Source organism: Urocitellus parryii, chromosome X (genome assembly GCF_045843805.1).
Source record: "Urocitellus parryii isolate mUroPar1 chromosome X, mUroPar1.hap1, whole genome shotgun sequence".
Taxonomy (NCBI): domain Eukaryota; kingdom Metazoa; phylum Chordata; class Mammalia; order Rodentia; family Sciuridae; genus Urocitellus; species Urocitellus parryii.
This window is the reverse complement of record NC_135547.1, coordinates 58,540,211-58,558,799: the sequence shown is the minus strand read 5'-3', so window position 1 is coordinate 58,558,799 and position 18,589 is coordinate 58,540,211.

The following is an 18,589-nucleotide window of genomic DNA, read 5'->3' as shown; positions in this document are numbered from 1 at the left end:
ACTTGAGATGTTGTAGAGATGAAGGTAGACAATGGCTTTTTTTGGAGCTTATTTCAGCAGAGTAGGCATATGTTAAATGTAATTAATTATTATTTGCAGGCCGGGTGCAGTGACCCATGCCTGTAATCCCAGTGGCTCTGAAGGCTGAGGCAGGAGGATTGTGAGTCCAAAGCCATCCTCAGCAAAAGCGAGGAGCTAAGCAACTCAGTGAGACCCTGTGTCTAAATAAAATACAGAATAGGGCTGGGGATGTGGCTCAGTAGTTGAGTGCCCCTGAGTCCAATCCCCAGTCTCCCTACCAATATTATTAATTGCAATTGTTGTAAGTTCTGTGAAGTTCAGTTTTTTAGAAATAAAAATGTAATGTTGCTTTCTAATAGGTTTTATTAATTTATATTTGCCAGCAAAGTATGAGAGTGCCTCTTAAACCTTCCTTTTTAAAAACTTAACATTGTCTCTATAAAATTTTGCTGAGTTGATTTGCATAGACCCTATATGCATCCTCCCATGGACTTTAAATAATCCCTTGATGATTTATAATACTTGATGCAATGTAAATGAACTGTACTCAATTGTTATACTATATTGCTGTACTGTTTAAGAAATTATGGCAAGACAAAGGTCTGTACCATTCGGTACAGATGCAGTTTTTCTGAATATCTGCAGATGTTGAATCTTCCATAACCTGCATATACAGAGAGCTGATTTTTATTTCTGTTATTACTAGGCTACTCAGTTTGTGACACTTCCTTATAGCAGCCTGAACAAACTAAGGCAGAGACCAAAGAGTTTTGACAACTGAATGTGATTCTGGATCAGGGGTGGGAGAGAAACTAGCAATAAATGACATTATGGAGAAAAATTTTGCTGAATTGATAAGCAAACAAAAAAAAACTTTATTGCTTGTGAGTGTAAAATGTTTTCTTTTTGACATCTGTTGGCCACTTGATTTTCATCACTTAAGAATTATCTCTTTGTGCTCTCTATTGGATATTTACCTCTCCTTGATTTTAGTAGATTTCTTTCTTGTTTGAAACCATGAATTACCCTTCTTTTTCCTCTTCTCTCATCTCTGGAAACCCCAAAGTCTTTCCCTCCAGTCTTTGTGGCCATTCATTTTTTATCTCCTTTGAACTTCTTTCTTACCTAGCTTGGTGTGTTGACAGATCTGAGTATTTTTTTATTGGTTGACCAGGTAAAAGCTAACATAATCAACTGTTCTCCTCTGCTAATCTCATTTCTCAGAGGCAACAATGTTAAATTTGTGTCTATTTCCAGACATTTTTCCATGCCTAGATAGACTATTTCCATCCATTCATCCAACCAGTCTCTCTACACTTACGGGTAAAAAAAGAAATACAAGTAGAATCATAGTATATATGTTTTGTAAGGTATTTTTTGCTTAATATGCAATAGCAAGTGTTCAGTGTCAGATATATAGAACTATCTCCTTTTTCTCAACTGTATAATATTCAATTGTGTATATGAACCATAATTAATTAATTTTCTATAGATTGATATTTATATTCTTTAATTTTTTGCTGTTTCAGACATTGAACATATATATATGTGTGTATATATGTATAGTATATGTTGACTATATTATGTTGAATATCAGTAGAATAAGGTTTACAAAAGAGTATGGCTCTATCAAAAAAGGGTGAGTGGTGCTGAAGACTAGGAAAGGTCTAGGAAGGTAAAGACTAAGAATTTTCCATTGAATTAGGAAACTCTTGGTGTCCCTAGTTAGAACACTTTTGGGGGAATGTGAGGTGGAAAATTAGACTGTGGTGGGTTAAGAAGTAATTGGGGAGATGAGGAGGTGGAAGGAGTGTATATGGATAATTCTTTATGGATATTGTTTTTGAAGAGCTGAGAAAGGGTAGTAGTGGGGGAAGGGTTCAGATATGGGAAGTTTACTTTTAATAATTTAGGAGGAATTTTAGTATCTTTAAAGGCTGGTGGGAAGGAAGGGATAAATGATAAAGGAAAGTCCTTATTGGCTAAAGTACTTATGCCAGATGGGAGAGGATCCAGAATGAAGTGGAGGATTATCCTGAATAGGTCTAGGTGAAAATAGATTTATATATTTGGCAGGAAGCACTTGTCTGGTGGCATTTATATTTCTCTATGATGTAAAAAGTAAGACCAATCTCTTAGAGCAGGAGTTGAGATGGGACAGAGTTTGGGTTGGATTTTTGAGGTACCTGAGGATGGTTTAGATTAGTTATCATGGGGAACAGGAAAGCAAGGACCAGGGAAGCATAGTTGCAGTGCCAGGGAGTGTTGAGGTAAGCTTGGTAACCAATAATTCATATGGATAATAATCTACCAGATGGATTTTGCTTTTCACTAGATATCAGGAGTCCCTGTGTAGACATAAAGTACCTCAGATTTGTAATGCAGTTATGTGTTATTGAGGATGATGTATGAGAGTGCAGTTGAAATAATAGAATCCAAACATTCTAGAAAAGGAAGGGAAGACACGAGGAAACTGACAAGATGAAAGTAGAAGGATCTATGGAAGACTGCTCCCATGAGGATTGAGAAGAGGCTTGGGGGAGTCACTAAGTGAACAGACTAGAAGGTTAGGAGGTTATAGTCAGAGAGTAGTATTGAATTAATGATATCAAAGGTGGTGGAGTCCTAAATGATAAGCTCTTGGGTGTGGTTGAATGTTACATGGTATTCTTGATGCTATTCAACAAATATTTACTCAACAAATATTTATTGTGTGCATTTTCAGGCCAGTTAGCACCCTAGGCATTGAAGAAATGAACAAAATGAAATCTTGCACCCCCACAGACCCCAAAACCACCAAGTCCCTTCTCTCATATAGCTTACAGTCTAGTGGGGGGGGAGATTATTTACTTTTTAAATATTTAATTCACATGTAATAATTGTAGAGAGTCTTTATTTCATTTTATTTTGGTACTGCAGATTGAATTCAGGGACACTAGACCACTGACCCACATCCACAGCCTGTTTTTGTATTTATTTAGAGACAGGGTCTCACTGAGTTGCCTCACTTTTGCCAAGGCTGGCTTTGAACTTGCGATCCTCCTGTCTCAGACTCCAGAGCTGCTGGGACTATAGGCGTGTGCCACTGTGCCTAGCAAGAGATTCTTTATTTTTATACAATAAAAGGGTATCTTTGTTGATATGCTGATTCCTGCATGTAGTTCTATTTAGAATTAATAATAATACCAGGGTCAAATATTAAATACTTGGGACTAGGAAAGTATATCTAAACATTTTGGGTGCCTTGTTTTATTTTAAAGTATACTAAATGAATTATGAGAATTTATACCTCTTCTTCCTTAGAATTTTTAAGGCACTTTTATGTACTATGTCAGTATTAAAGATAAACAAATATATACAAATCTAATTTGAACAGTTTAAGTGGTTTTAATTTTTATACTTTATTTTTTAAATATTAGAACATCGCTTCTAGATGTAGAACAGATGTTGAGAATATCTGTACTAATCTTACAAAAGGGATTTGATGCCATGTGTAAAGTAATTATGGTTGAACAGTTTAGGAGGGAAAGAGGGCTTACAGTAAGTTAATACCTTACATTTATTTTATATTATTTTCAAATTTATACCTAGCCATTTGTGTATATATATATATATGCTCATGTATATATTTCTTGATATTTTACTTGAAATAAATTAGCATTTATTTAATGTCTTAGAGGCCTTAACACTTTAAAATTATCTGATGTGTATGCAGTTCTATTTAAGTTTGGCTACAGGATATTTGATTATGTTGAAAGTTTCTGTGACCATAGCTAGATCACAGCATCCCTAAAATTAAAAAGAAACCAAATGCATGAAATCACACTTATGTGTGAACATGGGCTGGATTAGTCACTAACCATCATGATTTCTCATTTAAGGGGACTGAGTGTGAGTGATTTTTAGGTGACGTGGCTTGCAAGAAATATTCAGATGCTAACTAGAGTTCAGTTTAGGTATCTCCACCATCTGTGATCCTGGCAGGATCTTCTTTGTGGGGATGTGCTTTATCAAAGCTTATTGAATAAAGGAAAGATAGTGGTGTTCTATGCAGTAATGGGGCTGATTAAAAAACAATAATGTGTTGACTCTTATCAAACTTTTCAAAAATGTTTTGTGCATATAAATGATCTGATTTTACAATATCTTTTTTTTTTTTTTTTTTTTGTAGAGTGAGAGATTGAACCTAGGGTCTTGCACATGATAAGCAAGTGCTATGCCACTAAGCTGAACTATACCCCTCTTCTTTTAGTTGGGAATTTCTGGGTCTTTTAAAACTCTTGAACTCTTAAGGAAAGGACTGTGGCAGAGAAGAGGGTGAATTGGCTATTCTTTACCCATCAACATTATTATTGGGATCTTATGGAGCCTGACTGGAAGCTTCCAGTATAGGTTTCAAAAGTTTTCAGAAAGCTAAATGTGATTTTTCTTTTTCTTTTCTTTCTTTCTTTCTTTCTTTTTTTTTTTTTTTTTTTTTTTTTTTGGTAGTGCTGGAGATTGAATTCAGGGTCTCATGTATGCCAGGCAAACACTGTATCACTGAGCTATATCCTTATCCTGAAATTTCCCCTGTAGCCAGGTCGGGTGTTTGGACAAATGGCCTCAGTTTATGATATTTTAAACTTTTATGGATCACATTTATGGAGGTTTGCTCCTTAGGATTGATGGTGGGTTTAAGATGCCTTGAGTTGCTGAGGAGCTGGGGTAAAATGTGAAATCATGAAAATAAGATCACATTTCCACATATCCAAAACAACTACTTTGTTGAAAAAAAATTGTAGATTACAATGTCCAGCTTCCCTTTAGGTCTTATTTATTATTTGAAGTGGGAATTTCCTTTACTTATGAATATAATTTGATGGTATTGAAAGGTAAACATGTGGATTCCGTCTAGAGGAATTAGTTCCCATGTGTGATTCTAAGAGCTAACAAAAGAGATATTTTAATTACTCTTGCTACCCTAACCACTATGCTCTTGCAATCCTTCAGAAGAGATGTCTAGAAGAGGACAAAGGGTCCTCTTCAGCGTGTAGAGGACAGTTCACAAGACTGGGAAAATAAGCCAGACTGCGGACTTTTCAATCATTGATCTGTTAGTAACTGAGAGCTTAAAAAACACCTCAAGTGCTGGGGTTGTGGCCCAGAGGCAGAGTGCTTGCCTTGCTGCACATGTGATCCTCAGCACCACATAAAAGTAAATAAGCAAAATAGAGTTATAAAAAAGATTAAAAAACCACCCCAAGTTCCCAAGTGTAAAATATCTCATTTTCCAATTATTACCACACAGAGTAATATTTGCAGAATTTGAAGAGACATTTTAGCATAATTAATGGTTAAAAGCTAGGACTCTGGAGCCAGGTTGCCTGGGCCCAAAAAGTAGACTGTCACTTATTATGTCACTTAAGGGGCATTGACCTTGGGCATGTTATTTACTCAATTTTGGACTCACTTCCACAAATATAAAATAAAATAGATATAATAATTATAATACTTTTTATAAAACAGATATAATAATTGTAATAGATATAAAATAGATATAACAATTCTTACAAGATAGATGTTACAATTCTAATACCTATCTCATAGTGTGATTGTCAGGACTAAATAACTGCATTATATAAAGTGCTTAGGAGAGTGCCTGGTACATAATAAGCATTATAGAAGTGTTTGCTGTCATCATTGTCATCACCATCATCTTCATCAGTTGGTGTATATTTCAATAGGAGCAAAAACTGCAAAATGCTTCAGCACCTGCAAACCCTACTTTTATGGAATACATTTTGAAAGGGATCATTTGTAGCCAAAATCTTAGTGCAAAACATAAATCAGAATCTTGTAAAATTGAGAGCTAGTTGTAAATGTCTCAGTGTTAGGGAAAAACAAAATTCAACTTGCTACTCTAATACTTCTGAAAATGGACTGAGTAGGGGCAAGCCCTAGGGCTTGTTGTGTGAGCCATGAATGTGCTCCATGGGTGGGCCAATGGGGGTCTAGACCCCAGTTAATCAGTGGGAAGGCTTGGTTGCTTTTTGGTTTTGGAGCCTTGATTCTGATTTTTCACTTTGTCTCAATTCCTGTTTTTCTTCCTTTTGATCCAAATTTTTAAATTCATGCTATTTTGTTATGTTTTATGTATCTTTGTAAGACACTTTAAATCCTGTCTGGAACAGTGTATAAATAAATGTCTTTTAAACTGATCATATCTAATTACTAACATTTGCTTAATATTTATGCTTGTCAGTCTACCCCCATGCAGAGAGGTACTGTGACTTTCCATCTGGGCAAAAATGCTGATTAGGTTTCTCAAGTTTCGTAGAAAGATGTCAAAACAGCCATATGCTCATATATTTTCCAAAGCATAAAGTTAATAATAATTAAAACTAAACAGCTACTAATATTAGGTGCTTATGTTAGGCCAGTCCACTATTCCATGCTTTTTACTCATGATACATCCTTAAATCTTCACAGTCTTAGGCAGGAGTTATTATTGCCAAATTATAAATGGGGAAACTGATACTCATGGAGGTTAAACAACTTGCCCAGAGTTCATATAACTAAAAGAGTAGTGAAGGAGGGATTTGAACTCAGGCAGCCTGGTTCCAGACCCAGTACTTTTAAGCACTATTCTATGCTATACTGTTCTTAATTAGAGATGTAACACATCAGAACTCCTAGTCCTAGTAGAAGAGGCTTTTCTGTGTTATAGGACACTCACAGGTCCTGCAGATTTTTCATCATTGTTGTGTTTGTAATATGCCCCTTTCCCTCTCTTCATCGTTACCCTCTACTCTTAGATCTCATCATGTTCCCCCTGGATTTATGCCACATCCTCCTCAAATTCACATTCTGTCTTGGTGTCAGAGTTCTCTAACAGGTCCTTGCCTTATCTAAAACACTTCAATGGTTCCTGTTGTCAAAAGCCAGTTAGCATTGCTTCTGAATATAGCATATCAAACTCCCCCTGCCTCTTGTGATGTGGTCTCCACCTGCCCCTTCCACATTCTCCCATACAATTACCAGCCAGCATTACTGCACTGCTTGCTCATACCATGTTGCTTTTTGCCTCCATGCTTTTGCAAATGCTATGCAGTCTTCCTGGAAAGCCCTCTTTCTCCTGGTTAACCAACTGCTACACATTAATTTACAACCAGTTCATGTGCGTCTGCTGGATATCCTTTCTCGTTCCCTTTCCCCTGCTGGATTAAGTGCACTACCTTGGTATTCTCACAATATCCCATGCATATATATTTTTTGCTTACCATGTTTTTATATGATTATCTGTTTAAGTATCTCTTTTCACTAGACTGTGAGCTCTTTGTGGCCATGGACTATGCTTTATTCTTTTATCCTTTGCCAGCTAGCATAGCACTTGGCACATGGTGGCCTCCCAACTAGTTCACATTCTGTAAACAGTGCAGAGTACAAAGCTTCAGGCCAGGGAAAGACGTAGAAGGCACACAGACATTCAGTTATAACTACCAGGACAGCAGAAGGAGGTATCACAGAGGAATCTTTGGGGAGACATCTATTTACATCATTTAATTCAGGAGCCAGGAGGAGCTTGGGTGGGGGTTTATACCTAAAAAGACGTTGAAACTTCTGAGAAGCTAGACTTAGCATCTTTGTAATTTGAATCTATTTTGAGTTTGAGTAGCTTAGAATACATAGCTAAACACATGTGTTTTCATAAACATATTTATAAACTTCTAGGAGAGATATCACCTTAAAATTGAATGGAGCAGTTCATACAATACCAATACAGTATCCCAATGTCAATATTGTATTGACTATAAACCGTGTTGCATGCCCATTCAGATATTACCAGTAAGATGCTATCAACTAGTACCTTTTTGTATAGGTGGATAGATCCAGACAAGGGGATTTCTGATTTCTGGAAGTCCTGGGTCCTTGGAAGCTTTCTTCTTTTCTTTTTCTTTCTTTCTTCTTTTTCTTTTCTTTCTTCTTTTCCTTTTTTTTTTTGTACTGAGGATTTAACACAGAGGCACTTTACTACTGAGCTACATCTCCAGCCATTTTTATTTTTTTGTTTTGAGACAGGGTATGGCTAAGTTGGTGAGGGTCTTGCTAAATTGGTAAGGCAGGCCTCGAACTTTTGATCCTCCTACCTCAGCCTTCTTAGTCACTGGGATTAGAGGATTACCATTGTGCCTGGCCCTGGAAGCTTTCTTTTCTATATGGGTTTTTAAAAACATTTTTTAATTGTAGGTGGGCACAACACCTTTATTTTATTTATTTATATGTGGTGCTGAGGAATAAATCCAGTGCTTCACATGTGCTAGGTGAGTACTGTACTGCTGAGCCACAACCCCAGCCACTCTATAAGGATTTTTAAAAAATTCTAGAGACTCAACCACATACCCCAGATATAGTTTCATTTTTCTATGTTCTAAAATAAGCTCTTACCATTAGATTATAAACTATAAAGCTATGCCCATACCTTGGGTACTAGATTTTGCTAGCCTTTGAGCTACGCTTCACTTATGTTTGAAGACCCACACTTAAAGTAATATTAATTGTGACAGTGCTTTAGATGGATCTGCTTTGGATATTGTCATTGCCTTGGTGATAGTTAATAGAGGCTGCTGTGTATGCCTTATGGCAACATAGATTATAATCATCAGAATGACTTATTTTTTCCTAATTAAAATAAATCTTCTCTATATGTAAGCAGAATCACGGAAACATATGGCAGTTTGTAAGAATGGTTTCCCTCAACTCTCCTTTTGGAAAAATTTCTCCAACTTTTTGATCTTTTACTCTTATCATTCAAAATTTGGATAACCCTGATATATATTTATTTATTTGTAAGTTATAAATTTAACATTATACTTATAGTATATTATCAAGCATGTACAAAGCTGGACATAAAGGATGAAAGATGAACACTGTTTAATCTTAATTTTAATATTTATTAATGGTAGAGTAACCTTTGCTCTCATTTTGATGAGAGTGGTGACATTAAGTATGCTTCATTTAAACAAAATCTTGGTTTAAGATACAGCTACTTGAAGATCTAATTTATGTTTATTTTTGTACTTGATTTTAATGCTGATACTTCACAAAAGATTTGTCTAAAAATAAAAGGAGTGTGTTGTTGGATGAACTTAGTAAATAATGACACTCATATTCTAGTTCCAGGCACCAGTTATAAAAATGTTTTGTTGCTACACCATCTTCCCTGCTCTGAGCATGTTACATTTTAAATTTTTAACAAATTGTTTACAACTCATTGAAGGTTTTCATATGAGTTACAAGATGAAGCATATCTTTTATGCAATAAAATTATACAATAATGGAAATATTTCAAATATACTTTGTATTGCTTATTCTCTATTTTAAAACCATGGCATAAAATATTTTATTGTTTAGATTAATTAAAAATCTTCTGGCACCTTATATGTATTCTGGAATTATAAAATTTATGATTACAAGAAGAAAGTTACATATAATCTTTAAAAATTTTAAATAATTTTATCAAGGCATAATTGACATACAATAAATTACACATATTTTAAACTATAAAATTTAATAAATTTGACATTTATGAATACCCATGAAAGATAATGAACATATGATTACCTCCTGTTGTGGTTTCAGTGTGTTTCCACAATGTTCATATGTTGGGAAACTTAATCTCCAATGCCACAGTGTTGGGAAATGGGGCCTAATGGTGTTTTGGTTATGAGGTCCTATCCTCATAAATGGATTAATGTCATTATTGTGCCAGTGGCTTATATAAGTAATTTTGGCCCCTCTTGTCCTTTGCCCTGCCTTTTCTCTTTTGTGTGCATACACTTTCTTGCCTTTCTACCTTTTGCCACAAGATGATGAAGAAAGAGCCTCTTACCACCTGTGGCCTCCAGAACTAAGTCAAAGAAATTTCTTATTTATAAATTATCCAATCTCTGGTATTCTGTCATGCCAGTATGAAATGGACTATGACACCTCTACAAGTTTTCTGGTACCATGTTGTCATTTTTCCTTCCTGTTCCTCTCTATTCTGTTGCCCACCTCCAACCACTGATCTGTTTTCTGTCACTATAGATTAATTTGCATTTTCTAGAGTTCTATACAAGTGAAATTCTGCACTGTGTTTTCTTTTTTGCCGGACTTCTTTCAGTCACCATAATTATTTTGAGATTCATCTATGTTACTGTGTGTGTTAGTAGTTCATTCCTATTTATTGCTGAGCAGAACACCATTGAATGGCTATTCTGCAATTTGTTTACTCATTTACCTCTTAATAGACATTTGTGTTGTTTCTAAGTTTTGTCTATTGTGAACGATATTGTTGTTAACATTCACATTCAGGTCTTTGTGTGGGTGGGCATATGTTTTTGCTTTTCTTGGGTAAGTACCTGAAAATGGAAAGCCTGGGTCATATGGGAAATGCATGTTTAATTTTTTTAAAACAAATAAGCTGTTTCATAAAGTGATTGTACCATTTTACATTATATATCTCTTCCACATCACTGTAGTGCTTGAGAGATTCAGTTGCTTCAAATTCTTCCCAACATTTGGTCTATTTTTTTTTATTTTAGCCATTGTTATAAGCACATAGAGATATGTGGTTTTAGTTTGCATTTCCCTAATAGTTAATGGCATTGAGAATCTTTTCATATGCTCATTTGCTATTTGCATTTCTTCTTTGGTGAAGTGTTGTATATTTTTAAAAATTTTTGAGGTGTTAAAATTATGGAGTATTCAGAATTCTTTAGATATTATGTCCTTATCAGTCATGTCATTAACAACTATTTTCTTCCAATATATGATTTGTTTTTTAATTTTCTTTTAATTATTTTTAAAATAGCCAAAGTTTTAATTTGATGAAGTCTAATTTATTATGTTCTGCATCATTTTTTGGCTTCATGTCAGAAATCTTTGCATTTTGAAATATGGCTATCCAGTTTTTCCAGTACTACTTGTTGAAAAGACTATCATTTCTCCACTGAACTGTCTTGTAGCTTTATAAGGAAAAACAAATGACTCTAAACATAACAATTGATTTTTGTACTCTCTATTCTGTTCCACTGATCTATTTGTCTATCTTCATGTCAATATCACACTTGCTTGATTACTTTAGATTAATAATAAGTCTTGAAATCAGGTTATGTGAGTTCGGATTTTGTTCTACATTTGTTTTTTTTAATATTTATTTTTTAGTTGTAGTTGGACACAATAACTTTATTTTGTTTATTTATTTTTTTGTGGTGCTGAGGATCAAACCCAGGGCTCTGCATGTGCCAAGCGAGTGCTCTACCACTGAGCCACAACCCCAGCCCCTCCCTCTACATATGTTTTGAACCTCATGATACATTATTAGTTTTCCTCTAAACAATCAATTATATATATATATATATATATATATATATATATATATATAAAGATATTTTTTAGTTGTAGATGGACACAATACCTTTATTTTATTTATTTATTTTTATGTGGTGCTGAGGATCAAACCCAGGGCCTCACACATGCTAGATGAGTGCTGTACCACTGAGCCACAACCCCAGGCCCTCAATTATATTTTTAAAATAAAATTAAATAATACAAGTATTTATACTCACATAATTGCCATTACATGTATTCTTCATTCTTTTTTGTATTATTTTCCTTCTGCCTGAAGGACTTCCTTTAACATTTTTTATAGAGCAGTTCTGATGATGATTAATTCTTTCAACTTTAGCATGTATGAAAAACCTTTATTTCCCTCTGTTGTTGAATAATATTTTGTTGGGTGTAGAATTTTAGATTGATGAAATTTTTTCCCTTTTATATCTTAGAGGTGCCCTTCCATTGTTGTCACAATTAAATTGTTTCCAATGATAGATTTGTTTTCATCATTATCTTTGTGCATCTTTATGTAAAGTGTCCTCCTTCCCCTACCCAGAGTGCTTTTAAGATTTTTCTTGTTATTTCTGGTTTTAAACAGTTTGACCATATGGAGTGGTTTTCTTTATGTTTCTTGTGCTTGAAGTTCATTGAGCTTCTGGGATCTGACAATTTATAGTGTTCATCAAATTTAGGTCATTATTTCTTTAAGTATTTTTTCAGTGCCTCCACTTCCTTTGATGACTCCAATTGCATGTACATTAGGCAGCTTGAAGTTATCCCACAGCTCATTAATTCTGTTATTTTTTAAATTTTTTTTTTATTTCTGTGTTTCATTTTGGATAGTTTCTGTGTCTGCAAGTTCACCATAATACTTAATCTGTTGTTAATTGTAACCAGTGCATTTTTCATCTGAGATGTTGTAGTTTTTATCTCTAGGTTTAAGTCTTTTAAAAAAAATCTTTTCCGTGTCTCTCCTCAACTTTTTGAACATATACAATGTGGTTATAATAACTGCCTGCTTTAGTGACTTGGTTAATTCTAACATTTATGTCAGTTAGTCATCTTAATTGATTTTCCTTCTCATTACAGATTCTATTTTTCTCCTTTTCTGTGTGCCTGGTAATTTTTATTGGGTACCAGATATCGAGAATTTTAACTTGTTGGGTTCTACCCATTTTGATATTACTGTAGATATTTTTGAGTTCTATTCTGGGATGTACTTAGTTGCTTGGTAACAGATTGATCCTTTCAGGTTTTTCTGTTTAGATTTGGTAGGCAGGACCAGAGCAGTGCACTGGTCTAGGACTAATTATTTCTCACTACTGAGACCCTCAGTACTCTAGCCAGTATGCTGTAAATCATAAGGTTTTCCAGTTTGATGAGAATAGGCACTATTCCTGTCCCTGTGTGAACAACAGGTATGGTACTTTTGAATTCTTTCAGGTGATTCTTCTCCTGGAGTAGTTTCCTCACAGATGTTCCATACACTTATCAGTCCTTTGCTGAATATGTCAGGGAGACTAGATGTAGGTCTCTAAATACCTTTCTCTATGCAGTTCTATCAATGCTGTATGTTATGAATTCTAGCTATTTGGATTTTCTCAGACTCTCAGTGCTGTTTTCTCAACTTGGAGAGTTCACCAAACTCTCCCAGGCTTCTTCCTTCCTGTACCATGGCCTGAAAACTCTCTTGAGACAGTAAATTGAGAAAATCAAAAGGTTCAACTCATTTGTTTCCCATCTCTCAGAGATCATAGTCCTGCATTGACTGATGTTCAATGTCTCAAAAACCATTACTTTATGTATTTTGTCTATTTGTTGCTGTTTAAAGCAGGGTAGAAATTCATCCTTTGTTTTTCATCTTTTGTGCAAGATGACATTTTGTAATCTGCAATTATTGTGACCAATTATAATATGTAGCCCAATTTCAATTATCATCTTTCAAAAGTGTAGACATCATCACATTTCTTCTTTGACATAGCTAAATCAGTTCTAAATAACTATGTTCAAATGTATACAGAATGTGGCATACAGGAATATAGATAAATCACTAATCAGTTTCTGTGTAACATATATTATCACTTAACAAGAGCAGTTTAGTTTAAGGCTTCTTGGTTAAGACTCTGGTTCTTTGAAAGACTCTGGTTCACTTTTCATGCTCAGTGAGGTATAAATATTGCCAAAATCATTTGTTATCCTTAGTCTAAATGGCAAAATACTTTTATCATATCACTTTGGTAGAATATGAGTGATAATCCATTATAGTTTTATACAAAACCACCATATAATTACAGTTTGTACATTTAGAGGAATAATTTAATGCCAGTTCAACTTTTTAGACCATGAGCATGAGTTAATTTGTCAGAAATTATTCTTTCACTTATAAGGTTTTCAGCATAATTACTCACTTAAAAAAGGCCTGAAATCTGACATAACTTTCCTACATACATATATGAATAGACCACAGTGAATCTAAAAAAAAGCCTGAAACTTAAATGATGTCTAGATACAGTTTAATTCACAGTTCATCTGTATTATCTAAAAGGAAATGAATGTCATTTTCTAAGACCTACTAGTTAAGCCTGAAAACATGAATACACATATATAAACTGACAAAATATGGGCTGAAGATGTAACTCAGTGGAAGAGCACCTGCATAGCTTGAACATGGACCTGGGTTTGATCCCCAGCTCCTCAAAAGAAAAAAAACTAACACTGAGCATTCTCTGCTTTTGCATTTTTTTTAGCATTTTACATATTTCAAAAACTCCTTTAATCTGTATAATGCAAGCCCAAAAGAGTAGGTACAGTTATCTTTTTTTAACTAATGAAGAAATTGAGTCACTGAGAGATTAGTAAATTGCCCAAGGTTACATAGCTAGTAAGTGATGAAGTTGGGATTCAAATTCAGACAGTCTTGCTCTATAGTCCAAGGTTTTAACCAAAACACACATACTGTCTCAGGAAAACAACAACAAAAAATTTTTTCTTCTTAGTTCTAATACTCCTCTTCAGCTTCTGTAGGTTTAAGTTTAAACACATATGCACAAATAGATTTCTGATTGAAAATATTCACTAAATATTTATTCAGCTCATATGGTATATCAGGCACCTGTGCCAAGCCCGTGGAGATATGAGGTCCAGATATAGGTCTTTTGCCTTCAAGAAGATCACTTCTGGTGGAAATTTTATTTTGAACTCGAATATTATCATCTTTATATTTATACATAGCCTTCATGTTTGGGAAAGTAGGGGGATTAGTGTTCACAACAAATTTAACACAGCAAAATGTGTTGTATATTTGCTGCCCCATGCAGAGTTATTACTTGGTGTTTTCCTAATTCACATAAATTTTCAATTTTGGAAAACCAACAATGATTTTTAATCTATGTACTATTCTTATATGGAATTCTATACTTTTGGAAACTTTTTAAATATTGTAAGTTCTTTCCCAAGGTCATATAGATGATAAATAGGAGAGCTAGGATTTATCTCAAGTCTGTTTTACACCACTATTTTCATTATTACATGCTCCCTTTTCATTTTTAAAACTGGTCTTTAGAATCTCAAATACTTTGAGATAACTTGTTCTTCCCCTTCTTGAAAACCAGTTGTGTGAATGTTAGTTTCAATGTTTATTCCTTATTCTTAATCTATAAGATTAGGATATAGGTTGGATATGTAGAATTGTACATAAATCTATTAAATCAAATGTGTACTATCAGTAGATGAGAGAGATATGTTAACCTCCATTTTTGATGGTAAAGTTTAGTTTAATGCTTTTTTAAGTATTTTCATTGAAAAAACAACCTGATTTTTAGTAATAATTGTACAATATTGCTAACTAAACAAGCCACCTTTTCTAAAATTTTTTTGGTGAGTAGCATGGGTCCCACAAGGATATTATATTAAGATATTTCATCTGAGTCTTGACTCATCTGAATCCTGACACTGCAGGACTAACATGAAACAAACTGACCATCAAACTCAGGTTCTGACACTCATGTTATCTGAGCTGTGGTCTTCCCTGTAGTAATCCTTGCCTTTTTGACTACACACCTGTGACTGAATGGAAATAAAGGGCGTTAAGTTTTCTTGAGCTTTGGTTTCTCTATTAAACCCTTGTATTTGTAAATTCATAGTATCTTTATGGTCATAGCTCCTCCAACTTCACATTTGTCTTTTTTATTGTATATAACTGTATTTGCACCTACATTATTTTTCTGAGTTTGAGTTTTCAAAATGTGAGGCACCATGTATCACAAAATGATATCACTTAATTCATTGTACATGAAATCATTATTTTTATCCCGCAATTCCCTTTTTTAATTTCTAGAGGATATTTTATCCCATAGTATAGGGAATGGTGGGGGAGGGGGTGAGGCAAAAGGCAAGTTTCTTTTCTAAGATTTAATGAAAGATTAAGTCTCATTATGGTTTGTGCTTTGACCTATAGGTTATTTAGAAGTACCTTCATAAATTTCTGAAAAGTGTTGAGATTAAAAATTCTTTTATTGATTTCTTATTTAATTTCCTTCAAGTCAAAGATCATGGTTTGTATGAAAATGATCTAAAAAAGATTTATTGAGACCTGAATCACAGCCTAATACATGGTTAATTCGTGGGATAAATATTCCATATGTGCTTGAAAGAGTATAATTTTCCAATTGGATATAGAATTTTTCACATGTCCATTAAATCAAGCTCATATTGTTGTTCAACTTGCTTATATATTTAATAATTTTCTATTTGTAATGTTAATAATTGAAATAATGATTTAGAGGTATGCTAACCTACCAGTTTGATGGTCAAGTTTTAAATTTCTCTGTAGTTGTACTTAATCTTCCTTTATGCATTTAAAGAATGTTTTATTACTGGATACAGGCTTATTATCTGTATGTTGTCATCTTCCCTCTCCTTTATTCTTTATTGTCTTGAATTTTTCCATTCAGATATTAATATGGCTACCTAAACCTTTTTTTTTTGGATAGCATTTACTTAGTACATATTTTTCCTTTTTTTTTTGCTTTCAATCTTTCCCTGAATTTATATTCTAGATATCTCCCTTATGTATAACACATTGCTGTATTTTTTTCCTTTATTGAATCTGTTTTCTCTGTATTTAAAGTATAAGTTTTGCTCATATGTGTTTTATATTTATCAATATATTTGAACTTGTTTTAACCATCTTACCTTTTGTTATTCTGTTTGTCTTTTACCCCCTATGTTTTCTTTTTTTTTCTTTTAATTTTTCTTCCTATTCTGTTTTCTTCTCTCCATTACCAATTCTGCAAGAACCCATTTCAATTTAGCTGACTTGAAACTGGGTCAGTGTTGGAAACAGAAGCTATCGGTGGTTGAATGTAGGGTGGGGGTGTGATATAGCTTCTGAAAGGAGTCAGAATGGCAAGTGATAGGGGAAGAGAAAGCAGAGAGCTAATAGAATTCATGGTTGATGGGCTTAAAAAATTTTTTACAAGTGTGAGACAAGGATGCCTAATAGGTCTAGAGGGAAAGAAAGTGGGAATGTAAAATAAACAAAGGCTTAAAATAAAACCCAAAGGGACTAGGTAAGCAAACTGAACAAGTACAAGGAACAGGATTTGTGGGTGACTACAAAAAAATAAAGCTGAGACTTTAGATAAGGAATTGCATAGTATGTGGTTATGGTAGTAAACTGTTCAGGCATTGATATTGATTTGGGATTTTTAGGGGCACTTGTGGTAGAAGGATGAAGGTTGTGGTAGTCAGCATTCCTTTATTGTAATAAAATACTTGAGATAACTTATAAAGAGGAAATATTTTTTTAGTTTCACAGTTTTAGAGATTTCAGACCATTATCAGTTGGCCCCTTTGCTTTGGGTCTGTGGTGGTATAGCACATCTCTGCTTCTGTGGCTGAGAAAGTCCATTTACCTCATAGTTGAGTGCACAAACTAGGTTCTCACAATCCCTCTTGAGGGATTGCCCCCAATTACCTAAGCCCTCCCACTAGGCCTCACCTCTTAAAGGCTCCATTACCTTCCATTAGCACCAGACTGGGGACCAAGCATTTAACATATGGGTCTTCAGGGGACAATTCAAATCTAAGCTATAGCAAAATTACATGGATATGGAATATACTGGTGAGAGATAGTCAGAAGTTGAGCTGTCTAAATCCAGAATGTATAGGAAAAGAAGATATTAACAAGAGGCAAGAGGACTAAAAGAAAATTAGGGCTAAACAGACTTGGTCTTGATAAGGTTGAAGAATGGGTATAGTGGTTATGAACTGTAGTTGGTGTTATGATTTGGATTTGGAATGTCCACCAAAACCTCATGTGCTGAAGGCAATGTAGCAATGTCCAGAGGTAGGGCTTTTGGGAAATGGTTGGGTCATGAGAGCTATAACATCATCAGTGGATTAATCCATTTCATGGATGAGTAATTGGACTACTGGGATGCGTAGAAACTGTAGGCAGGTAGGGGCATGGTTGGAGGAAGTAGGTCACTGAGGTCATGCCTTTGAGGACTAAATATTGTCCTTGGCTCCTTTCTCTCAATCTTTTTCTGTTTCCTGGCTGCCATGAATGAGCTTTTCTTCACCATATCCTTCTACTATGATATTCTGCCTCACCTCAGGCCTAGAGTAATGGAGTTGGCCAACTCTGGACTGAGATCTATGAAACTGTGAGCCAAAGTTGACTTTTCCTCCTCTAAGTTTTTTTTTTCAGGTATTTGTCATAGTAACTGAAAGCTGAATAATACAGTTGGAAAGTGGGGATTCTTGAATTTAAAATTTCAGAGAGAGGCAGTTCTGGTTATTCAGATCTGTAAATGAAAAATAAAGGAAAGATATATGGTGCTAATAGTTCTATTTATTTATGGTACTATCTTCATTTCCTCAAAGATATTCCTACTTCCTTAGTTTTTGATATTACTTGATCTTATTACGCTGTGTGGCTTTCTCATCACAGAACTCTGCTGCCTTTCCACAAGTACCAGTTTTCTAATAAATCTGGTATTATTCTTATTTCCACTGTGCCTATGCTATCCTTGATCTGTAGTTGCATGGCAACTGGTGTTGCCTATTTTATCTGTGAACCACTGAATTTTGGCCAGTGCTTCAGCCATAATTATACATATGAGAATTTATTTCCACATTATTTGATTATTCCCTTCAATATTTTATAATTGCTTTCGCCTTTATTCTGCCTGGATAGAGCCAGTAGAAT